At 39.4% G+C, this 27,388-nt stretch overlaps 1 pseudogene; it reads right to left on the reverse strand.

Annotated features, from left to right (window-relative positions):
- Positions 1-3,226: 3,226 nt before the first annotated feature.
- On the reverse strand, positions 3,227-25,997 carry LOC137246020 (T-complex protein 1 subunit eta-like; annotated as a pseudogene).
- Between the last annotated feature and the right edge of the window lie 1,391 nt (positions 25,998-27,388).

Below are 27,388 nucleotides of genomic sequence, written 5' to 3' on the forward strand. Positions count from 1 at the left end.
TTTATATTTCTTGTAATACATCTAATTTATAAACTTTGGTTAAAAATTATTGACAAATTCGTTGCAATTAAACTGCTTTAAAAATTGTTGCAAACTTTACGCCATTGTTGAATATTTTTTTAATAAAGAGAATAAAAAGCTTAGAGTAATTAATTAGTATACATTTTTAAGTCCACCATTTATGTCCGGCTCAGTGGCTTCAGTTGCACTCGTCTCTGCGTTGTCTTCATGTTGTTGTTGTTGTTGTAGCAATGCTCGCCCCACCTAATAGCCGCGACCGATCACAAATTGTCATCAATATCCTCTAACGGGAGTCCAAGGAAACTTGCCGTTTCAACAGGGGTGGACCATAAGGAAAGGGGTGTTAGAGGCGTTGGTTCCACATTAAAATTAAAGAGATGGTTGGTGTCATGTGGGGACACATTGCAAGCGGGGCATACATTTGGTATGTCGGGGTTGATTCTGGATATGTAAGAGTTTAACCTGTTACAGTATCCAGAACGAAGTTGAGCAAGAGTGACACGCGTTTCCCGGGGGAGTATGCGTTCCTCTTCCGCGAGTTTTGGTCCGACGCCTGTCTATGGAGTTCACCAAGGACCTGCTTGTGTTTTTTCACTACATACGGCTGGGTTCTCAAGTGCCGTATTACCTCAAAATGCTTACGGAGATGACTCCTTAAGCCCCTAGGCGGTGCTGGTTCATCAGTCAGATGTCTGTTGGGTGCCCAGATTTCTGGGTATTCAACAGGAACTGTTTGGTCAGCATCTGATTTCTCTCCCTGATGGGGAGTATTCTCGCCTCATTATGCAGATGTTGTTCTGGGGACATAAGAAGACAGCCCGTGGCGATTCTGAGAGCAGTATTTTGGCAGGCCTGTAGTTTCTTCCAGTGGGTAATTTTTAGGCTTGGCGACCATATGGGTGACGCGTAGGACGTAATCGGCTGGCTAATTGCTTTGTATGTAGTCACGAGCGTTTCTTTATCTTTTCCCCAGGTACTGCCAGCGAGGGATTTGAGCATTTTGTTGCGGCTCTGAATTCTCGGAACAATTGCGGCTGCGTGCTCACCAAAATGTAGATCCTGATCAAACGTCACACCCAAGATTTTGGGGTGTAGGACAGTCGGTAGCGTAGTACCATCGACGTGGATGTTCAAAATGGTCGAAATTTGGTACGTCCATGTTGTAAATAAGGTCGCGGAAGATTTACTCGGTGATAATGCCAGCGAGGCGAAAAAACTGGAGAGATCAGGGAGGTAGCAGTTTATTTTATTGCATAGCGCATCGATCTTTGGGCCTGGGCCTGTGGCCATTATTGTGCAGTCATCGGCGTAGGAAACGATTGTGACTCTTTCCGGTGGTGAAGGTAGCAGAAAGCTCTCGCGCAGTTTTTCGCATCCGACAGCACTTTGTCGCCAAAGGCGATGGAAACTTTGTCTTTGTGCTTAGTCGGATTCGATAGGGACTTTATGGTGGACCAAAGTTTACCCACACCGGTAGAGAGGTTACAACCTCTTAGGTGCTCCTCCCATTTCGCCCGCTTGTGTTCATCCACAAGCAATCTGATGCGTTGGTTTATGTCCCTTATTTGGGGGTGGCCTGGATCAAGCTGCCTTATAAGGTCACGTTCTCTCGCTAAGTTTGTGGCCTCCGCCGGGAAGTGGGGCCGGATTTCGGGAATTCTCCCGGCGGGAATGAAACGTGTCGAGGCGGATTCAATGACCTTACGGAAGGCACGCTCTCCTTGGCGGGCATCAGCAAAGCGGTTGTCTGTAAAGGATTTATATTCTTCCCACTTTCCTTTTTTGAAGTTTATGAAAGTGCGTTTTTCAGTGACGATGAAGTCGGCGGTACGCTCGAGCGAAATAAGTATGGGCAGGTGGTCGGATGCCAATGTTACCATCGGCTGCCAGTTGACGCAGTTTACGAGTTCTGCGCTCACGATTGAGATATCTGGCGAGCTGTTACAGCTTCCTACCATACGTGTGGGGGCGTCTCCGTTTATTGTGCAGAACGTCGTTTGTTCTATTTGATCCGCCAACATCTCACCCCTACTGTCCGCCCGCAAGTTTGAATGCCATAGATCATGATAGGCATTGAAATCGCCTAAGATAATGCGATTGTTGCCAGTGAGTAAGGCCCTGATATTAGGGCGGTATCCACTGGAGCAACAGGTGGCAGGAGGGATGTAGATGTTGATGATTTCTAGGTTTGCATCGCCTGACCGGACAGATAGGCCTTGACGTTCTAAGACATTGTCCCTGCGGTCGATGCCAGGATCAAATATATAATATTGCACAGAGTGGTGTATGATAAACGCGAGGCCACCTCCATTTCCGCTCTCGCGGTCTTTCCTGTGGACATTATACCCAGAGCAGGTCTGTAATGCAGATCTTGCTGTGAGTTTAGTCTCTTGAATCGCAGCAATGCGGATGTTGTGCCGCTTCATGAAATCGACTATCTCCGTAATCTTCCCAGTTAGTCCATTACAGTTTAACTGCAGAATTCTGAAGTGCATAAGGGGAGACGTCGCCACTATGGGGGTAAGTGACGGGTGACTACGCCTGGGTTGTGGAAGGCCAGAACGCAATTGCTGTTGTGGCCCTGGGACTGGGCGTCCTTGGGCAAACATTGGGTACCCGGATGATTTGGGTTTGCGACCTGGCAACATGGCGCGATGAAACCCATCGGGGGGTTGCCGTCGCGGAGACCAGAGCATCTACGAAAGTGGCACCACCCAAGGCAGGAGCTGCATTGGGCGGATGTCGCAAACCTACATATTCTGTGCTGGCAGACGGTGCAAACGGAGGTAGGGACTAAGAGTCTGTTTCCCTGACCTTCACGATTGCTTCCGGAAAAGAGGGGGGGGGGGGGAGAATACGGGGGCAGGGGCTGATGCTCAGCATTGCTACCAACTCTACTACGAAGGTAGTAGTTATGAGTGCTATCAGCTGTTTGAGTTGTTGGCGCCGTGGGGCGCGAGCAGCAGCGGGTACTTGTTGTGGCTTGCTGAGCAGCGAGGCTGCTGGAAGGTAGTGGGGGCGCTTAGGCGTAGACTACGGGACGCCCTTGGGCGTGAACAGCAAGGAGCCACAAAAGATATATAAAAGTTACGTGGACGTCGGGTTTTGGGATCAAGCCCAGAACAACCTGTCCGATGCAACCATCCCTTGCACGAAACACACTGAACAGAGTATGACCGTCCTAAAAAGATTCTTTTCCGGCAGATGCAGCAAAACCATTTCTCAGGACCGGGGTCAGGAGACGGACCCGGATTGGATTCGATTCCTTCCCGGAGTATGAGAGTATGGAGCAGTCCTGCTGCAAGGAGCTGCTGGGAGGATGACAATTTGTGGGGGGGACGAAACAAATTAAATGGGGTCACACTGAAATGACAGTCCTTGGTCGGGAAAAATCCCGAGTCGCTCCGGTACATAGAACCGACTGCCTTGGTAAGCGTCATCTTCATCATCGCCGTCGTTGCCCTCATGTTAGTTTTCTTCATCAGATTCTTCTTCATTGTCTTGCATTTCATCTGTGTCATCAACTTCCATGTCCTCCTGTAAAAAGGTCGTTTTTTCTTATATTAAATCAAACTTTTAATATGTAAAAATATCGCATTTTACCTCTTCTTCGTCTTCGTCGAAAATTCCACCCCATTTTCATCGGACTGTTTGTCATCATTCTCATGTTGTGTGGTATTATCATCGCCAAGTCGCCCGCTCATTTTTAGGCGCTGTTGTATTTCAAGTATAGCGTTTGTTGGATTACCCTCATATCTACGAACCACTGGTTGTTGAACTTCACTCAGTTCCTCTTCATGGTCAAATTCTTTTTCTGTACGTTCGCGCGCAATTTGGTCAGAATCCTGTGACAAAACTTCAGCGGTATGAAGTTAGCCCCCCCAACTAAAAATTTTTAATTTTTTAAAATGCTAATCGTTTGATAGTCGTTTGATAATGATTGATACGCTTCTATTTTTGTTTGATAGTTATTCGTTTGTTAGAAAAAAAAATTTAAATATCTATGTGAAGTTAGCCCCCCAACTAAAAATGTTTAATTTTTTAAAACGCTAATCGTTTGATAGTCGTTTGATAATGATTGATACACTTCGATATTCGTTTGATAGTTATTCGTTTGTTAGAAAAACGATTTTTTTTAAAATATCTATGTGAAGTTAGCCCCCCAACTAAAAATTTTTAATTTTTTAAAACGCTAATCGTTTGATAGTCGTTTGATAATGATTGATATACTTCGATATTCGTTTGATAGTTATTCGTTTGTTAGAAAAACGAAATTTTTAAAAATATCTATGTGAAGTTAGCCCCCCCAACTAAAAATTTTTAATTTTTTAAAACGCTAATCGTTTGATAATGATTGATACACTTCGATATTCGTTTGATAGTTATTCGTTTGTTAGAAAAACGAATTTTTTTAAAATATCTATGTGAAGTTAGCCCCCCCAACTAAAAATTTTTAATTTTTTAAAACGCTAATCGTTTGATAGACGTTTGATAATGATTGATATACTTCGATATTCGTTTGATAGTTATTCGTTTGTTAGAAAAACGAAATTTTTAAAAATATCTATGTGAAGTTAGCCCCCCCAACTAAAATTTTTTAATTTTTTAAAACGCTAATCGTTTGATAATGATTGATACACTTCGATATTCGTTTGATAGTTATTCGTTTGTTAGAAAAACGAAATTTTTTAAAATATCTATGTGAAGTTAGCCCCCCGAACTAAAAATTTTTAATTTTTTAAAACGCTAATCGTTTGATAATGATTGATACGCTTTTATATGCGTTTGATAGTTATTCGTTCGTTAAAAAAAAATGGGATATTTCATGGGATGATATATAGTTTTGTTGCCCATTTATTTCTAGTACAATCAGGTGTCAGTCTTAAATTTGTAAATATTAATAGTAATAGTAAAAAACGTATGTATTTATTAGGAAAATTATAGGGATCTATTTGTATATGCAAGTGGAATTTAAAGTAGTAATTAAAAGATAATAAAAAACATTTTAAGGACTACCTTTATAAAAATTGATCAAAAAGCAGGTCTTTCTGAAATTCCTATCAAGCAGAATCCTGTATCTGTAGATTTGATCCGGGCATTGAATTTGCCCAAAGGCGTTGTTCAACATAAAATATTCGCTTGCCATTTTGCGCATCAATAACTTATTATTTATTGCGTGCTTAGCCGTTGCAGTTTAACAAGAGAATGATCAGTGAATTAATTGATTCGTGCGATCAAAGCGCTCTCACTAATACATCCACACAACATTTTTGCCGACACTTGCTCTAAAGTACCATCATGCGCTCGGCGCTGATCCATAACGAAAGGGCGATGTACTCCGTTATCCATGAATTCCGAAATCAATAAGGAATATATCATCCTAAGGAATAATTCCTCCTCGACAGCTACAAAAGATTCTGCAACTGCAGTACTCGCTGGATGCGTGATACTTTTACCATTTGAACTATTAAACAGTTTTTCTTGACGTCGAGTCAAGCGCATTGCGCCGGTTGTTACGCAGGTATTTGAAGTATTGTTGGATTTTTTGACAAAAATGTTTGATTTTGGTAAAAATTCTTCATAATTTTCTTCGGATGAAACTGCCTTTGAATCACCTGTGTCTTCCTTAACTGAAATACCATCCTCATTGAAGAACTCTGAATAACTAATACGATTTGCTGGACGTAAATAATGTGACTTCACCATTTCCTCATAGATCGAATTTCTCTTTTGGCATCGGCATGAGCGTACCTGCAATACATTTTAAATTGTATTAATATAAAAATAGCAAATATTTTGTTTTATTTATATACCGGATTTGATCCACTATATTCCACGTTGTTGCGTGGCCGGCGCTTCCGATTACGATTTACTGGTGTTTCGTAAATGTCAACAATGTTGCTATTTGTTGTTGCTCCATCATCAAAGTCCTCATCTTCGTCGTCCGCATATGTATTACGTTTAACAACAAAATCAGAATCATCATCGTCATCATTGGCCTCCTGCTCTGAACTATTGCCGCTATCTGTAGTCTGTTGTTTTTGTTCCAGTGCTCATCGTATTTTGAGGACTTTATATTAGCCGAACGCGAAGATTTCGTATAATACTTGCATTTGGAAATCATAAGATTTTGCGCTTTCACATCATTGCGACAGTAGCCTTTATCGTGTAGTTTTTCCAAAGAATACTCAAAAGTGTCGTGGCATCATCTCGTTGGTCAATCGCGCGCCGCAATATCCATTGATGGGAATTGACATTCATTATAAAGTAGCGAAGTCACGGTCCTGCGCAAACACATCGCCAACCTGTGTTGGCAAAAGGTATGCTGAACTGTAGAGGAAGAAACATTTTTAAAATTTAATAAAATCAAAATTATAGTTCTGCTAAAAAGGGGTAAAGTATTGTATGTTAAAGTATAGCAAAGTCTCAGAGGCCTTGGGCTGGTTCAATTTTCACCATTCATTTGAATAGGCCTCATTCTTCATTATCAGAAACATGTACGAAGGTACCTCGTAAGATATTAAAAATCCTCAACGCTTTTTTTGCAATAACTTCAAAAAACTCACATTCAAACCAGTGTCCTATCCCTACTTCTGTTTAACTTCTACATATCAATAGCTATCTTCCCCCCAGAAGGAGCCCTTATTGTTTCCTACACCATATGGTCGCCAAGCCTAAGGATTACCCACTGGAAGAAGCTACAGGCCTGCCAAAATACTGCCCTCACAACTGCCACGGGTTGTCCCCTTATATCCCCAGAACCCCATCTACATAATGAGGCGAGAATACTCCCAATAAGTGAAAGAAATGAAATGCTAACCAAACCGTTTCTGTTGAATACCCAGACCCCTGGGCATCCCAACAGACATCTGATTGATGAGCCAACATTTTATGGTTTTGCATCTATGATGGAGCAGCAAGGAAGGCAGTCGGCATGATCTGGGGTTGCACAGTGGCTAGTCATGTCGGCTGGGCGGGGTCCTTGCCAACCTTACTGCTCCTGCGCCATAACAAATAAAGTTCCTATCATGCCTTTCAAAACTAACAGACAGAAGCGCAGAGACGACTCAAAATGCTTGAAATTCAAATTAAAACGACATCCGGTCGAACCGGATGCCACGGACAGACCGTTAAACATTCAAAATTTAAATTCAAAAAAAAATCTAAACGCAAAAAAATAAACTTAATGGAACCGGAGTTGACCGGTTACCTAACGTTAAAAATCAAAAAAAAAAGCTGAAAATTTAAAAGAACCAAAAGGAAAATAAACAAAGGGAAAGGGCCGAATATACAATAAAAATTGTGATAATTTCAAATTAATGTTGTTGTTTTTGTGTTTTTATTGTTAACAAATACAGAATTGCTCCAGAAGAAGCCAAGCAAATTTGGCGAAACGTCGAGCTGTAAGGTGAAATAAATTGTTTTATTTGCACTAGTTCAGAACAGATCGGAAAAGCTTACCAAAAATATATGAAAAAAAAATTAATTGCAGTTCATATAATTTTATGTACTTCCCTTTCTACGATTTTGCATGTACATACATTTATGTATATTTTAAATGATGTTATTTCAAAAATCTAACATGAGTTCAGTAAATTGAATATAAAAAAAATGTTTGAATTGGGTGAGCAGTGAGCACGAACAAAGCATCGAAAATTAATAATAAATGTTTTATGTTATTATCTCCCTTCACTTATTTTCGTTAAAAGTTCGAAGGTGTTCAAAACAAAGCTTCGTTAAAGGTTCAGAAAAAAACTTTCGGAATCATTACCGAAAAAGCTCATGTTGGAAAAAAAACGTTCATCTATCCTACTACGTAGGATAATGCAAAAAAAAGATTGCATCTAAATACTAAAATCAACTGCAACTGAGCTCCAATGGAGCTAGGCTGTAGTGCACTGAATGAATCCACACGCGCCAATGTGCATCAAATTTATACGTATGTACTATCCTTACATATGTGCAAACAAATTCGCAAAAAGGAAAAAAACGCCCCTTAAGTACTAAAATTCACACAAAAAAAAACAATTTTATTTAAATGCTTAAGTACACTTATATATCCTAGTGGTCTATTTCTGACTTATTTTTTCTTTTGGTTTATGTTAATTTACAAAATATATATATCTACTTGTATCAAATGTCTACTGTGTATGCTACTAAGTACTTGGCGGCGATCACCTGGTGTCTGGTACTTACATAGCCGGCCAGAGTACGTACCGTGGGCCTCTGCCAGCGTGGTTACTGGTGACATTGTTGTTACTGGTTAAGTTGTCGCGGTTGGTGGTTGTGGCGCGCGGCCTTGGCGCGAAGTTTATGGTTGTACGCGGCTTTGGCGCGCAGTGTTGACTCTATTGGTGGTGGTGGCGCGCGGTTTTGGCGCGCAAAGTTGACGGTTGTACGCGGCTTTGGCCCGCAGTGTTGACGCTGTTGGTGGTGGTGGCGCGCGGTATTGGCGCGCTGGGTTGGTACTGTTGGTGGTTATGGAGCGCGGCCTTGGCGCGCAAAGTTGGTACTGTTGGTGGTTATGGCGCGCGGCCTTGGCGCGCAAAGTTGATGGTTGTACACGGCTGTGGCGCGCAGTGTTGACGCTGTTGGTGGTGCTAAATATTGATGGTGGCTAATGGTGGCGGATAAATAATTATGGTGACTACTGGCGGTGTAGCTTATGAGGTGGTTGGCTTTTGCCGTTGCCTACGACGATTATTGTTACCACGAAAATTTCCAATTCCACCCGATGAACGTGCCAAGTCCAATAGTGCCTGTGACGGCACTTGGCCCGCCTCTTCCAAAACAGAAGTTAAATCTCGTACCTGCTTTCCCTTGTCGGGAGTGAAGAAGGTATACGCAGTACTTAATTGTCGACACGACCAGTACGATCAATGAGATGTACGTAGTTTTCAGATGAATTTGGATAATCGTACTTGATGACGTATTGCAAATCTTCTACATCTGAACCACGAAAGGCAACCTCAGTGGCAATTAAAATATTGGATTTGCCCTTACGGAAGTCGTTCAATACTGAATCTCGATCAGGTTGTGATTTATTGCTATGGATAGAAGTGGCGGTGTAACCTTCTTACGTATTATAGGTAAGATTTCTTCGACCTTAATTTTTGTTTCGACGAATATAATACCTTTTAGTGTTTACGCCGTTTATTTGAAGCCAATAAATCATTTCCACGAACAAAATGTGTACATATGTAAGTATTTTTTATATTTTCTCCGCATAAATCTTGAATTAAATTGATTAAACATACAACAGCATAAGGTTTAACATATCATAATTTAAAATTGGATCAGAGTAGCCCCAAAGTAATTCCGGTTTCTTGTTTTTTTTTTTGCCTTTGCGTCTTCATAGCTGTGTTTATATTAGCTTACGTGCACTTAAAGATGGCAATGGCAACTTGGTTTTGATTTATTGAATAAAAAGTACTTCTATTTGATATAGTTTGATCAAGTTCACGAACTTAAGATTTTTTTTTCTAGGCACTTATTTGTTCTTCTAAGCCACCAACCAGTATTTCTGATATGCACCACCGCCCCGAATAATCCAATTTTTTCCGGAAACAGCGTGTTTATTTTTTGAGATCATCATTCACCAGCCGTGGCGACCTCTAGTGCCCATTTTCGATTAACATTTCCATGCACCTTTTATTTGCCATCACTAGCCACTAGGTGCGTTCCAAAGGGGACTATCCCAAGCGGACCATAACAAACACCGCCCAGGGTCTTAAGGAGTCACCTCCGTAAGCACTATGAGGAAATACGGCACCAGAGAACTCAGCCATATGAAGAAAGAAAACACAAGCAGGTCCTTGGTGAACTCCATAAACAGGCGTCGGTCCTCTATGTCAGAAATTGCCCGGTGAATTCAGTACTCAAAGAACAGTACCCTAAACTTGCAGAACAGGAACACACGCTCCCTAGGGAAACCCAAGTAACTCTAGCCCAACTTCGATCTGGATACTGTAACAGGTTAAACTCTTACTTATCAAGAACCAACCCCGACATACAAAATGTCCCTGTTTGCAATGTGTCTCCACATGACACCAACCATCTCTTCAATTCTAATGTGGAACCAACTAACACCCCTCTCTTTATGGTCCACCCCTGTTGAAACAGCAAGTTTCCTCGGACTCCCGTTGGAGGACATTGATGGCAATTTGTGATTGGTCAGACCTATTGGATGGGGCGAAGCACTGCTACAACAACAACATCAGAAGTCACTCGAAGACAATGCCTCAAAACTAACAACCAAAAGCAATAATTATCATTTCACTGACACAAATTTTATAGTTTTTTCTTCCGTAGTTGGGAACAATCTTTTCATAATATTACTTAACAATTTAAGATTAGAAATGTTTTTCAAGGTGTATTTTGACTTACCAGCAACAATAGAATCATGTTTAATTGTACGCTGCACAATCATTGTACCATCATCTAACGAAGCTCAGTTTCTTCCAAAAATTGTTCGGCACTGCCACGTAAAATCAATGCACATATTCTAGCATTAGCAATCTTTAAATAATTATAAACTATAAAAATAAAATTTATGTCAAACCCGCCATCAAACATTGGAAAATGTTGAAACGTTCACCACCAACTTGACGTTCTTCAAAGTATTCACATTGACCCAAAACACTTGAATTAATATCATTAGCTGTAGTCATAACATCACCGGCACAAGCTTTCATTGTACGTTTCCAATCTTCTTCTGGTACATGAGCAGCACAGAACATATCACGATCTGTAAAATCCTGTGTAGCAACATCACCAATTGGTAGTTTAGATAACACAACATTGGCGCCTTACTTAGCTAGTTTATTGTACAGAATACGCTATTCAGCATCAACAATTTTCTGATACTTTTGAACATTATCAACACGTAGTTCAGCACTATCACGCTCAGCCTTGAATTCCAATTCTATATTTAACGCCATTTTATATTTTTTGTATGTCCATCCACGAAAAGTATAGCGTCCACAACCATTTTAGAAAATAAATCTTTTTGTTGATTAATAAGTTTGGAGGTCATTGCTGTGGCAGCGCATTTTTCCAATAAAGCACGTTGTTGTTCCTTTGATTGGCGCTTCGACATGTACAGCCATGTAATTTTTGGTCATGCATAATTGTAATGCTTTACATATAGCTTTAATGATGATACGTACACGCACGCCTTCCTCAACATGTGGCTTAACTTGTTTTAAGATTGTCCTCCTTAAAATACTACTGAAGTTGTGCCATCGCCGACCTGATAAGAGAAAAATTGTTATTCTACACATTCTAATATAAAAAAAATCACCTCAGCATCTTTAGATTTGGCGATGTCGACTAGAGTTTTACGGCTGGATGCATAATATCCAATAGTTTCATAATGGTTGCACCATCGTTTGAAATTGTGGCCCTACCACTGGAATCAACAATGTGCTTGTCCTTGCTGCGTGAACCCAATGTAGTGCGTACAGCGTCCACAATTGAATGCGAAGCATTGGTGTTGGATATGAGTTGTGGTTTACCTTGAGAGCTATCGGTACCCAAACATTTTTACACAAAAACTCATGTATCCAATACAAGTTCAGGACGTTCATATTGTAACGAATTTACTTGCAAATCCTCTTATTTGCAATCCTCTGCTAAGTTCGAATCACTAAACTGTTGAATAAATAACTCCAATTTGTAGTAATGCAAAATGGCCTTTATTAAAGTACTTCACAATAACACTCCAACTGTACAACGAATAGCTTAATAACCAAACTGATAGCTTAAAGGAAACTGACTTTCAAAATAATAGTGCTATTGCTCGCTAGATATCGTCTTACTCGTAACTGCTTGACAATTCAAATCAAACTGAATTACTTCTTACTCTCTTGCATCGCTTTTATAGTTTACGCTGCATACTTCTAGGCTCTTCGATTTCCAGAAGTTACTAGTTGTTTCGGCTACAAAATCGCCAGCCACAACTACGTGCACAAATTATTGCTCTCTCTTGTGACAACTCAGATAAGGTATATGCATGTGTTTGTAGTTCACAGTCTCCCACACACACATAAGCGTATAAGTAAATTCATCGGTGTGTGACATCTCATCTCTCGCTGCCTTGTATGTAAATGTTGCTCGTCGGAATGTGTACATATGTGTAGACGCAATTATTGATTCGTTTATGTAGATACATAATGATTGAATTATTGATGTGCATTCACGTCACTGCTTAGATCGGCTTAGAGCTGGCAGCACTCCTTAGTTTTGCTAATATTCGTAACACTGCCCTCCACCTAAGTCTGATCGTCCCGATCAGACAAATCTCTCGATCTAAACGCTGCTAATCTCTCCAAATGAACCACTTTCATTTTGGTTCGTGGTTTGGTAGTGGTTTGTATGCGGTACACTACATCGTTGATCCGTTTTACAACTTTGTATGGGCCTTCCCAGTTACACTGCAATTTCGGGGACAAACCTTTTTTTCGTTGTGGGTTGTATAGCAGCACCAAATCTCCTTCCTGAAACCCTTCCGAATTAATTGCTTTATCGTACCTCGCTTTCATCTTGTCACTCATAATCTTTGCTCGTTGCCTTACCAGATCGTGTATCTCTCTCAGCTCTTCTTCTAAGACATCAGTGGATTTCTTGACATTCCTCTCCGCATCGGCATCTATCCCATACTTCAAATCAGCTGGCAGTCGAAGGTCATTGCCAAAAATTACCTTTGCGGGAGTTTGGCCCGTTGTGTCATGTACTGCCGATCGGTAGGCCATCAAGAATAATGATATGTGTGTATCCCAGTCCATATGGTACTTGTCGACTACTTTCCTTAAATGCTCCTCCAATGTTCTATTGAAACGTTCCACCATACCATCGGACTGAGGATGCAATGCAGTTGTCCGTGTTTTTCGAATGCCCAACTTCTTGCACAGTTCTTGGAACACAGCTGATTCAAAATTCCTGCCTTGGTCAGAATGTAACTCCATTGGTACACCATACCTTGCAACCCATTCGTTTTTAACCACTTCTGCTACTGTTTCTGCTTCTTGGTTTGGGATTGGGTATACCTCTGGCCATTTACTGAAATAATCCATAACCACCAGTACGTATTTGTTTCCGCGGTTGCTAGTAGGAAATGGACCTGCGACATCCATGGCGATCCTTTCAAATGGTGCACCTGAAATATACTGCTTCATCTGGCCACGACTTCGGGTTTTGGGCCCTTTCGCTCTGTTGCATACCTCGCAATTGGCAATCCACTCGGTGACCGACTGACGGCAACCAACCCAATAGAATCTCTGCTTAATTTTCTCGAGTGTCTTCGTGATTCCAAGATGGCCTCCACTTGGACCATTGTGCAACTCGCTGAGCACGTCAGGAATCCTCTTCCTGGGAACAACTATAAGTTTCTTCTTGCACTGACCATCCTCACTCTCCCATACTCGATGCAAGCAACCGGATATCAATTCCAAACTGTTCCACTGTGCCCAATATGACTTCGCAATGGGACTCTCTGCTGACATATCCTCTCTGCTTGGTCTTTCGTTTCGTTCGAGCCCTTGCATAACATGTGACAGATCTGTATCTTCTAGCTGACACTTTCTTAGTTGTTCCTTGTCCCATTCATCCGTACACGTTATAGTCATTAGCCGGACATCTATAATGTCTTCTTTAGCCTCGGCCTTTGAACAGTGCTTGCATTCCAAACTACATGGCCTTCGCGACATTGCATCGGCATTTCCATGGGTACTACCTTTTCGATGCTCAATGGAAAAGTCATAGCTTTGAAGTCGCTCGATCCACCGTGCCAATTGTCCTTCCGGATTACGGAACTGTAGTAGCCATTTTAAAGCTGCGTGATCTGTCCTGACACGGAATCGCTGGCCGTAGAGGTATTTGTGAAAATGTTTAACGCACTCTACCAATGCCAACAGCTCTCTCCGCGTAACGCAGTAGTTCCTCTCTGGTTTTCCAATCGAACGGCTGTAATATGCAACTACCTTCTCCTGTCCATCGACCAGTTGTGATAAAACGCCTCCTATAGCATATCCACTCGCATCTGTATCTAGAATAAATGTTGCTCCTGGAATCGGATATGCTAACATTGGGGCAGTGCACAAACGCTCCTTCAATGTTTGGAAAGCCACTTCTTGCTCCTTCTTCCATTCAAAAGCTTTATTTTTTCTTGTAAGCTCATGGAGGCTATGGGCTACGCTGGAAAAATTTGGTACAAATCGGCGGTAATATGTGCACAGCCCAAGAAAACTTCTCAATTCATGTAGGTTCTGTGGTCTTGGCCAATCCTTTACAGCCTCTATTTTTTCGTTCGCAGTGCAGATGCCCTCTGTCGTTACCTTGTGACCCAAATAATTGACTTCCTTTTTAAACAGCGCACACTTTTTGGGACTTAACTGCAGACCAGCGCCAGCTATTCTCTGGAAAACTTCCTCCAAATTCTTAAGATGTTCATCAAAGTTCTTGCCCAATACGATGATGTCGTCCAGGTACACCAAGCATGTTTTCCAATGTAGTCCTTTCAGTACCTGGTCCATGAGTCTCTCAAAAGTAGCTGGTGCATTACAAAGTCCAAAAGGCATCACTGTAAATTGCCAAAGACCATCACCGACACTGAAGGCTGTTTTCTCTTTATCTTCCTCCTTCACCTCCACTTGCCAGTAGCCGCTTTTCAAGTCCAGCGTGGAAAACCATTTCGTACCAGATAGCGAGTCCAGAGTGTCGTCAATTCTTGGCAATGGGTAGCTATCCTTTTTCGTTACGTCATTCAACTTCCGGTAGTCCACGCAAAACCTCATTTTTCCATCCTTCTTTTTTACAAGTACTACCGGTGAGCTCCATGGACTAGCTGATGGTTCGATGACGCCGCTGTCGCTCATTTCTTGAATGATTTGACTCACAACTTCCCGCTTCGCCAGTGGAACACTACGTGGAGCTTGACGGATCGGCCTCGCATCGCCAGTGTCAATTTGATGTTTCACAACGTTGGTGCGGCCTGGTTTAGAATCATCCTGGTCAAATATGTTCGCGTAATTTAGGAGCAGTTGTTTTGCCTTACTCTGATATGCTTTCTCTAGCCCCTGCATCCATGCCGTGATGTCATTTGAAAGATCAGTATTACTAGCTGAAACGTGTTCCTGGAGTTGTTCACAGTTAATAACTACTTCAGCCTCTTGGCATCTTCCCAAAATAGCTCCTTTAGTCAGTTTGAGTGGTGACTTGAACTCATTGAGTACTCTTACCGGAATACGACCATCTTGTTGTGTCATAGCCAGGGTTTTTCCTACAAGTATGTTTAGAGCTGATTTGTTTGCTGCTTCGACAACCCACAATTTGTTTGTCCCACAATCTCCATCAACCTTTGCCCAGATGACTGCTTCGGATTTGGTGGTATTTGCTGACTCTCTTCCACCAGCACTCGTTTACTGCTGTAGCCTCTCTCGTAGCCGAAATTAAGTGGTACATCCATGTTTTTATATCGCATCGTCTTGCTTTGCATGTCGATCTTGATGCCCTGGTCGATTAAGAAGTCGACTCCAATTATGATTTCATCAACAATTTCTGCCACTATAAAATTGTGTACTACCGTGACGTTCCCAATTGCGACTTCACATTCTACTTCTCCAATTACCTGGGTGTCCTCTCCCGTGGCTGTACGTAATCTTGCTCCAAGCAATGGTCTTATCTTTTTGTTGACTAAATCCGCTCGAATGATGGAATGAGATGCACCCGTATCTACAGTCAGTAACCGTTCCTTTCCGTCCACATGTCCTCCAACAGTAAGATTGCTCGATCTTCTTCCAATCTGCGAGATAGAGATTATGGGGCATTCAATTGCGGGAGCCAGCTGTCGCCCCTTGCGGCTGACTCGATTTAGTTTAACGATTGAGTGGTCTTGGATATTTGCTCATCATCTTCTGCTCTGCGTTTACGACCACCCACATTGTTGGAGCTATTGGGACCGCTGCTGCAATGTCGTGCCATATGACTTGGGTTGCCACACTTGAAACATTTAATAACTCCGGCATTTTTCTGTTGTGATCCTTCAGTGCTTCCAAAATAGTGTCTACCCAATCTGGTCTTTCCACTTCTACACGATGAGCTTTGTATGCTGGTTTACTCAATAGTGAGGCCGTTTCCTGAGTCAATGCATGTGATACCGTTTCAGCAAATGTCAGCTTTGGGTTTGCGTATGTAGCTCGCTTCGTTTCCACGTCCCGTATGCCATTTATGAAACTCTGGATTTTTACCCTTTCAGTGTATTCCACGGGTGCGTCCGCATTTGCAAGATGAGCCAATCTTTCAATATCTGAAGCAAACTCCTGCAATGTCTCATTTGCTTTTTGGTAGCGGTTTTGCAACTCAATTTGGAATATCTGTTTCCTATGCTCGCTTCCGTAACGTCTCTCTAAAGCGCTCATCAATGTTTCGTAATGGTTCCGCTCGTACTCTGGGATGGTCTGTAAGATTTCCGCGGCAGGCCCTTTCAGTGCCACGAACAGAGCTGCAACTTTATCTTCAGCATTCCATTGGTTCACTGCTGCGGTCTTCTCAAACTGTAGCTTAAAGACCTGAAAAGGAACAGAACCGTCAAAGGATGGTGTCTTTACCTTTGGATTACTCGCTGAAACAGCTGGGCGATTTAGTTGTAACTGCTCCATACGACCTTTTAAATCATCTACTTCTGCCTGAAATTGAGCCATTTTTGCATCCTGCGCTTCCAGTTTTGATGATACCTGTTCCAAAATTTCTGCCGAAATTTCAGACATACGTGCCTCTTGCGCTTCCAATTGAGATGCCATATATGTCTTTTGGTCTTCCAGTTGAGATGACACTTGCGACGTCATTTCTGAAATACGTGCCTCCTGTGATTCCAGTTGGGATGCCATATATGTCTTCTGCTCTGCCAGTTGAGTTTCCATCTTGGATGTAATCTGTGTCGACATTTCTGCCATACGCGTTTCTTGTGCTTCAATCTTGGATGTTATGCGTGTCTCCTGCGATTCTAGTTGTGATGACATTGTCGATGTTTGAGCAGATATTGCAGCCAAAATCATGTTCAAGTCTGTGCTCGTAACTGTCTGCGATGTTTCGTTTTTCTCTTCAACTTTTGTTACTTCCTCGCCATCAAGATGAAAGTCATACTTTTCCACATCAATTCCTTCCGCTTCCATTGCCTCTCGTAGCCGTGCCTGAAGTTCAAGTTTAACGCCGCTTGTATTCAATCCACGGCTCTCCAACTCCTTCTTTAGTTGCTGGATCTTCAATTCACTGAACTTTGCCATGTCGTTGTTGTCCTCTGGAATTTATTCAACAATTCCTCTTCTGACACCAATTGTAACGAATTTACTTGCAAATCCTCTTATTTGCAATCCTCTGCTAAGTTCGAATCACTAAACTGTTGAATAAATAACTCCAATTTGTAGTAATGCAAAATGGCCTTTATTAAAGTACTTCACAATAACACTCCAACTGTACAACGAATAGCTTAATAACCAAACTGATAGCTTAAAGGAAACTGACTTTCAAAATAATAGTGCTATTGCTCGCTAGATATCGTCTTACTCGTAACTGCTTGACAATTCAAATCAAACTGAATTACTTCTTACTCTCGTGCATCGCTTTTATAGTTTACGCTGCATACTTCTAGGCTCTTCGATTTCCAGAAGTTACTAGTTGTTTCGGCTACAAAATCGCCAGCCACAACTACGTGCACAAATTATTGCTCTCTCTTGTGACAACTCAGATAAGGTATATGCATGTGTTTGTAGTTCACAGTCTCCCACACACACATAAGCGTATAAGTAAATTCATCGGTGTGTGACATCTCATCTCTCGCTGCCTTGTATGTAAATGTTGCTCGTCGGAATGTGTACATATGTGTAGACGCAATTATTGATTCGTTTATGTAGATACATAATGATTGAATTATTGATGTGCATTCACGTCACTGCTTAGATCGGCTTAGAGCTGGCAGCACTCCTTAGTTTTGCTAATATTCGTAACAATATTTATCGACACGCTGTTTGGTGTGGTCCAAATGTTGGAAATATTCAGTTGGCACTGTTGAGAAAAAATATGGATCAATGAACAGAAGTAAAAGTGAAAGCTTTTTTTTTTAACATTTGTTGTTACTTTACACATTAGACATTGGAAACGACGACCAGCATCTACAAATTGCATATTAGCCTTGCAACGATAATATCTAATTGGACCCAATTCACAAAAATTTACAATGCGGGCTAATAATCACTTTCAACTGTGCGTGCCATTGTTGAGACGGTAAGTGTAATGGACAAAGCTGTTGCTTTTAATAAATCAGCTGTTGCAGGTATGCAATACAAAGAGGACCTGCAAACGAGAAAGATCAATGTAATTGCCAAACATTTTATTTAATTGCGAATATCAATAGGTTGTTGCTGCTGATGTCGTGGCATTGCATAAAAAATGGCTTTTCGTTTGAACACCGGAAATAGGTCTCACAACAGTGGACTTACCGTGTCCAATCCTGCCAATATTGATTGTAGCATGATGCGAAATTACCTCTGGCGATAATGGGGTCAAATTTTCGATATCCTGTAAATAATAGTGTTGTATTAATTCAAATTATATTAAAGCAAATCCTACAATATAACAGATTGAACGATGCAGATTTTGTAGCACCAGTAATGAAAATGAATGGAAATGAATGAATGAATGTGTAGCGATATGGGAAAAGCCATTTTATGGGGAATCTAACATCATAGATTTCCCAGAAAATGGCTTTTCCCATATCGCTACACATCCATTCATTCATTTTTTGTTAGTTTTCCACGCACTTACCAAGCTATTAAGATCCTGATTTTGCAAGTATTATTAACACTGTTTTGGTATTTCTTGTTCAGTTTTATAATTGTTCTTAATTTAATAATTATAATAAATTAGGTCCACGCTTGTCTGTGCTCAAAATTTACTTTTCAAAGCAATGGCGGCTTCGCAGAATTTTTTCTAGATACAAACACACGTTATAGCACCAAATTTTGAGATTGCTTTTGCTGATATTGTTGTGAATTATGTTTTTTTATGAAAAATGTACACTTTTAACTTTTATACCGACCTAAAACACTTTTTCTTCTATTTATTTGGAAATTTGCTACTTTTTCAATGTGGTACGTCGGCGGCGTTTCAAGCTGAAAACAACAAATGGCGGATTCGCAGAAAGCTTTTGTGACGTATTTGAGGGTACATAGCATGTAAGAAAAGGCAAGCATATATCGATCGGACATTTCAATTAGGCCATCTCATTCTGTCCTACTAACAATTGTGGAACAATGTGGGATATTTTGTTGTTGGTCGCCATTTTCAGTCACTAGATTTTTGCTGGGAGCCTGATAATAATTCTGAGGTTTTTTCAAATAAATATGCTGTTTATCGGCGTGATCGCATCTCTAGAGCGGGAGGTGTCCTTATTGCTGTTGAATTTAACCTATCATCTGAGTTGATTTCGCTGGACAATATTTCTCATATCGAATTCATAGCAGTTAGGCTTTCATTCGGTAGCTATAGCGTAATCGTTTGCTGTTCGTATATACCACCTCGTTCGGATATGGATGTTTATGCTAGTCATAGCTCGGCCATCTGCGATTTGCTTTTCCAGTTGGGAGATAACAATCGACTTGTTGTTGGTGACTTTAAATTGCCGAAAGTTAGTTGGGTTAATATAATTGATTCAAACATTTTAACTCCCACTGCTCAACATGAGTTTCTCAATTGCTTCTTAAACTCATCTCTTTTACAGATTAACAATGTTCCAAATAGTGGAAATAAAATGCTGGATTTAGTATTTGTGGATGGCTCGGTGGGTACTGCCCTTACGCAAATCCCACCTTTATCCCTTCCAGAAGACCATCTTCACTCTTCACTAGAGATATCACTTGATATCAGCCTACGCCGTAGCTTCTACAAAGCTGTTGGCTTCCCATGATTGGTCGGATCTCTATGCTTGCACTGATGTAGATTCGGAAATCTCTATATTTTACAGTACGCTTGATGGCTTCTTTGATACCTGCATTCCTACTCGCTATACCCTATGTTCGAATAAGCCCCCTTGGTTTTCAAGGCAATTTATCAGACTTAATAACATTAAATCTAGGCTTTATAAGAGATTCAAGAAACCTGGAGCTTCTGCAGACCTCTCTAAATATGTAATAGCTCGTTCTAATTTTCACCGTCTTAATCAGCTTTGTTATTTAAATTACTTGAGTTTTTGTAAAGCGCAATTTTTTAAAAGTCCAAAAAAGTTTTACAGTTTCGTAAATTCAAAGCGGAAAACTTCTGGGTATCCTTCCTCATTAACCTTTGGATGTAAAAAAGCTTGCACTAATGACGACGTTGCTGAACTATTTTCTGAGTTCTTTAGGTCCACTTATTCATCCAGTGGTTTTCATTCCGGTCAATACCCCTATCGCTTATATAGCTCGAATTGCCTTAGGAATCCTGCTATTGATGGTAATACTGTTCTTCAGAGTCTTCAATTTTTGAAGCCCAACTTTTCTCCGGGACCGGACGGTGTTCCTAGTTGCGTGCTTAGGTACTGCGCCGAAAACATATATGAGCCTGTTTTAAAATTATTTGAGCTATCTCTGGGATCTGCGTCATTCCCGCCACTTTGGAAACAGTCTTTTATTATACCCCTGCATAAAAAGTAGCAGGTCAAAAGTTGAAAACTACAGGGGTATTGAAATGTTTCATTTGGAATAAAAGATGTGAAAGGTTTGGTAGTCAAACATTAATTCTTCTTTATTAAATAAATTCTTTCCCTTTTATAGTTATTTACTTAACCTATAGGTTTGTATGCATGCTTGCAAAGTCAGCAGATCAATGTGAGTATTTGGTTAATTCCCATTATTGGTTGTATGTAAATAATAAGCAGAATTTATTAGCTGTGAACGGACAAGGGTTTCATATTCGGCATTCCATTGATGTTAGCTAACCGCTGGGTTAGTTCAATAATTTATGTTGTATAATATTGTAATATGATTATTACTAAAATGTATTTGGTTTATATAATTGTTTTGTGAACAATTGTATAAGACTCTTTGTCGTATTTTCAATGATTTTGATATTTTACTGTAACTTGATATTGTAGTGAAAGATGTTGTTTGCTTTGCTTCTGATTTGCTGACCTTGATATTTTTATTGTTTACATTTTATGCATATCCCTTTTTTTCAAAATTTTAAGTTTAATGATTATTTTACTTATTGTATTTATTGTATATATTTTATAGCTGGATTTTAAATGTGTCGACCCATCTAAAATCCGCTTTTTTTTTTTTGAAATTATTTTCTAACATTTATATGGAAATATGAAGCAGAAAAAAAAGATTTGTTTTCAATTGCTTAGATACTAATTATTACTGAGTAGATTGGAATATTTATTTTTGGATTATTTCCAAGAGATATCTTAGATGGACTACTAATTCCTTATTTATTGCTTATATTACTAGTTTCTAAATTATTTTTATAGTTCCTACCATTTTTATCCTACTATTATTTAGTAACTTATGCAAATTATTTTCCTATCGAAATTTTTCTATTTATATAAGCTTTATTATTTATCTACCTAAAGTTAGAGAAAAAAAAAATTTGCTATTAATATTTTCTAATCTATTGGGGCTAAAGTAGAATACTTTCCTAATATGTTAAAGTATGACCTTATGAGACCTAGGTAATAAATGATGGTATTTATTTAATTTTTATTCAAGGAAAAAAGATTTTTTTTTTCACTTGACCTTATTTTTTTCATAATTAGGTAAATCTGTAATAAATTGTATATATAAAGAGGGGGTTGCTGATGGAAGAGCGGGGTAGTTTTATTAATTGATAATTGGAAGGTACAGTGGGTGCAAAAAAAATAATAAGTAATTGTCCTTAGTCAATTTTATCATCTACAATCAGGTTGCTTGTATTTCTTACGCTACCATTTTAGGAGCGCGACATGTCTTATTGCTGCAAATTTATATAGCTCTTCACTTATATTCTTATAGGTTCTCTTTGTGACTTTTCTTCATTATTTTCTTTTTGTTGTTATGGGCTGGTTTTTAAAATTTTTCTTGTTCTTAGTTTTTGCCTATTTCCACTGTCCTAGAATTTTATATTGCTTCATGACTATTTTTGTCAGGAGCCATCAAAGGAATTATGCGAATTTTTGATTTGCTGTTCGCTTTAGGCAGGGTTGCATTTACTGTCGATTGTGACATTTTTAGGTTTACTATTTGAGATTTACTTGAATTGTTTATCGCTCTTCCTCAGCTTTGGGTTTGGTTTAGGTAATGGGTTGCAAAAACTGGTGTTTCTTAGATACGAGTTGTGGCGGGTTTTACCTGCCTAAATTTGTGCTTCATATAGTTTTTGAGCATCATAGCTATTGTGATGATCAATAGCATGAATACACAACCTATAACTGCTAACCAAACATCTGGGATGTTCGGAGTATTTTCTGTATTTACCTTAGTTGGTGGCTCATACTTGATTATCTTGTTATCTGTCCTTTCAGAGCTTTCTTTACCTACCTCGTAGCCAGCTATGGCTACCATGATGCCTTGGGCTATTTTTGACCACCAAGACAACTTGAAAGTTCTCTAATTTTAATAAGAAGTTAGATATTTTGTTTTTTGACTTTTTATTTTGTGGATATTGTTGATTAAAAATATTTAAAAAAAAATTTTATAATCCAAAAAAAATTTTTCTTAGTGTAGTATATAATATATTTGGAAATATTCTTATCTATTCGTATTAAACGGGCTTTTAATATATTCTTTTTTTGTTTTTGATGCCACTTAACATTTGGAATTTTCGGGGAACACTCTCCTAATCATACGCATTATTTCCTCTTTCCTGGTAGTGGGGTTTATAATATCCTCAATTGTGGGTTCCCTTTCCATACCTATTATCTTCCACAATTTCTTTAATCCTTCTAACTCTTTTTTCAAGTCCCTAGTGTGTCGGGTATTTTCGTCCCACCAATAGAGAGGAAGATCTGAGGATTTTCTTTGGGCTTTCTTTAGAGGATAGGTGAACTGTCTGAAGTTGATTGACTATTTTCTTTCTTTATTTCTTTCTTTATTTAATTATGAGTCTTTGGAATACAATCCTTACAGACTATGTACTTAACTAATTTATAGATTACATACTAATTTTGTGTATAAATCGAACCACTTATAGGGCTGAGTTAAGCATCACGAGAAAAGCATTAATTGGCATCGAAAAATCCAAAGTGATAGCATCACTTAGTGAATTAAACTCCCTTAAAGCACGATTTACGGGAGCACTACGAGCATATAGCGTTCTCGTATTAACCCCATAGAAAGGAGACATATTACGAAGAAACCGTTGAGGGACATTAAACCGAATCCTTTCTAATAAGTATGGACAGTCAATTAGGCCCTTGACAATTTTGAAAATAAAGGACAAGGAGAGTATAGATCTTCGACTCTCCAAGGATTTGAGACTTAGCAGTGTAAGACGAGCAGTATAAGATGGTATGGGCTCCTCAAAATTTAACGTCCAAAGAGCATACTTAAGAAAGCGTTTTTGTATTCTCTCTAGTCTATTTATAGCTGTCATAGTACTAGGTCTCCAAATAAAGACTGCATATTCTAAATGAGACCTTACAAAAGAAGTATAGAGAGCTTTAAAAGTATAAGGGTCACAGAACTTCGCGGAATTGCGCCTAACAAAACCCAGCATTGAGTAAGATTTAGAGGTAACGTGGCTAATATGATTATTGAAGGAAAACTTGCTATCAAATATAACCCCAAGGTCCTTAATCTCACTAAGACATTGAAGTTCACAATTAGAAATACTATATTTTGAGCTAAGTATATTGGATGACTTAGAATAGGTCACATGAAAGCATTTAGATGCATTTAAGGACAGATGAGACCTAAGACACCACAGATGTAGCTTGGTAATGTCATTTTTAATTTCAATATATCATCAGGCGACTTAATAATTGAAAACAATTTTAGGTCATCAGCGTAAAGGAGACATTTAGCAAATGTAAAGCTATTACTAATGTCATTAATAAAAAGATTAAATAATAATGGACCTAGTATACTCCCCTGTGGTACCCCAGAAGAGGCAATAAAGGGAATAGAAGACTCCCCATCAACAGTAACAACACTCCGCCTGCTGGATAAATATGAACTTAACCATAACAGAAAGGAAGAATGAAAACCAAGGCATCCTAGTTTATTAATTAGTACTCTATGGGAGACCCTATCAAAGGCTTTCGAAAAGTCAGTATAGATACAATCTACCTGCGAATCAGCTGAAAAAGACTCAATGCAATACTCACTGAAAACAGCAAGGCTAGAAATCGTCGACCTCTCCGCAACGAAAGCATGCTGATAAGGAGAAATAAGGGACTTAACCGCAAAGCTCAACTTAGCATAGACTGCATGCTCAAAAATTTTGGAAAAAGTGGTCAGTTTGGATATGAGTTACGCACATCATTTTTGTTGCCACTCTTGAAGATAGGCGTAATAGACGTAACCTTCCAATCATCAATAAAATTCCCAGAGGAGAGTGATTTGTTGAAAATAAGTTGGAGAGGATAAACCAGGGCCGGACAATTTTTCAATAAGATGGGAGAAAATCCGTCTAAATCTGTTTGAGAAGAAAACTTAAGATTATTAACAGCTTCACTAATATCATCAGAAGAAAGATGTAGAGCTCCGAAATTTAAGGCAGAGTTCAGACTATTCGAAAAATCGAGCGGTTGATAACTATCATCCACAGAAAAATTGGATTTAAAAAAATCTGCAAATAAGTTAGCAGCCTCATTTGGAGTTTTCGCCGAGTTATCATCCAGGAAAACTGTTTGTCCTTAAGATATTTCCAAAAACATTTTGGATTCGATTTGATGTTACCCTCGATATTGCGCATATACTCAGAATAAAGAGTTTTATTCAAAATATTAAAATTCTTTAAGTACGACTTATATTTACTGAAAAACATGTTATTCTTATTCTTTTGAAATTTTTTTAAGAATTTGTTTATAAGATTCCTGAGTTTTTTTAATTCCTTAGTGTACCAAGGTAATTTGTACGCTCTTTTTACCCGCAGGGGGATTCTATCCAAACATTGGGTGAATAAAATAGACTTAAAAGTGGAAAAGCTAACAGTAGTATCAAGTCCACCAAGTAGCTCCTCCCAATTTATTTCAAGTAAAAAATCATTGAGACTTGCAAAGTCACACAAAGAATAATTAAATATTAATTTACTGTCAGTAGTAACCGGAAGAAAATGATAAAAACTAAACTCAACGACAAGTGGTAGATGATGACTGTCCTTAGAAGTAACTGGATTCAAGCACTCACTAACTTCACAACAAAAATTGTCACTTATGAATATGAGATCCAATAATCTATTTTGAGTATTAAAATATTTATTTGAATTAAGTTAATACTAAGTACATTATCGATAAAATACAACTCCAGATTTGAGATGATATTATTGGGCGTGAGACCGTATTTATTAGAAATGCTGGTTGACCAATTAATGTTAGAGAGATTAAAATCGCCAAGCACGCAGAGATGGTGCTCTTTAACGTTGTTGAGAGCTAATGATGCAATGTTGTCTGCGTGTGCCTTGTATAACTCAAAGGAGTTGCCCGGTGGCACGTACGATACGAGAATATATAAAGAGCCTTGCGGTGTGGAACCGCTAACACGTACACAAAGCTGATCCAGTAAACAGTCACCATTCGAAAGTGGGACCAAAGACGCTTGCAATTGACGCTTAATGGCGATAAGAACACCACCTCCTCGAAGGCAGCCAGTTTTTTCAGCATCACGATCTTTACGAAATACAGTGAACAAATTTGAGTTGAAGAATTCACCATCAACAAATTTCTTGTTTAACCATGTTTCAACGAAAACAAAGATGTCGTAATTCATTTGCTCACAAAAGTTGTACACCAATTCAGACTTGGTTCTCATACCAGAGACATTATGAAAATAAATTTTCAGCTCACTATTATTGTTTATGTGTAATCGGGTACTACTTGCTACGTCCGTAATAGCTTTCGTCAACCCTTCCGAAAAATCTGAAAAGGCTTTACGGTAACATTTGTTGGCCAGATATCCGAGCATAATAATTTTTCATAAGAGGACTCAGGAACTCCTAATTTAAAATTTATCCTATTCAGGGATTGAGTTGAGACGTCTTTCTTTATCAGTTTAGAGCATGAAAGTAGAGTTATATCTAAATCAATTTGTTTAGCCACATAATTTTTTATATCATCCTCCGATACAGATGGTGAAAAAGAAGCCAAATGGAGCCATTTGTAGGGGTCAGCGACATTCAGATCAGTATTGTCATTGGTTCCTCTTATGCGCATATTATTATTATTATTTTGACGTTTATGCGACAGCTTTACCCCTTGTGCATTGTCAGCAACATTATTAGGCATAACAGTAGGCATATGAAAGGAAGCAGCAGAATCAGATGCTGACACCGCAGTCACTGCAGCCGTAGTAGTAGTAGTAGCACGAGCATTTTTATTATTGTTTCTGGCCCTTTTATTCGTCACCTTCACCCACTGATCATTATCAGTGACATTGTTAGTGATACTAGTTTTAACAATTGGCGAAGGAGAAGAAGAAGCTTCGGATACTGGCGCCGCAGTCACTGCAGCCGTAATTGTAACAGTAGCGCAAGCATCAGCTTTACCAATCGACGCACAAGCATTAGCGTCAGCCCAAGAATCAGATGGGAGGTCAAAAACTGAGATAACATCAGTTATTGCCGACATCGCATTGGGCAAGCCATTGTTCTTGTGGGAATGATATTAGAATTGACACTCTTGTTTGGTAATAGAGTATGAGCGTAGGAGAGTGTGCCAACGAAAGATGGAACAGAGGTAGCACACGTTGATAATGTATTAACTGGCATCGAAGAGTAATTAGCTTCGCTGCTAACCCTTAGCTTGAAACTGTCAAAGGCAACATTGAAAGTGTTACGAAGATATTTTACTTCAGAGGCGAGGGCAGAAATCATTTTATCTTTATCAGCAAGTTTGCTTTGAATAGATTGAAGGGCCGAATTTATTTTGGCAGATTCCAGCACTAGCTTATTGTTTGCAGCATTAAGCTCAGTCACCAAATATAACACACTAGCATTTTCGGTTTGAAGAGATGTTATTAGATCAAATAGAGAGTTTAATGTTATTTGATTGCTCTCTGCATTAATAAGAGAAATGTCACTATGCTTTGAAGAATCATTCGACTTTTGAGAACCAGAAGCAGTAGGTGGGGGAGGTGAACGGAGGGAAGTCCGACGCTTAGCAGCGCAAACATCGCAGACAAAACATTGACCAGCACTTTGCAAA

Source organism: Eurosta solidaginis, chromosome 3 (genome assembly GCF_040869045.1).
Source record: "Eurosta solidaginis isolate ZX-2024a chromosome 3, ASM4086904v1, whole genome shotgun sequence".
NCBI lineage: Eukaryota > Metazoa > Arthropoda > Insecta > Diptera > Tephritidae > Eurosta > Eurosta solidaginis.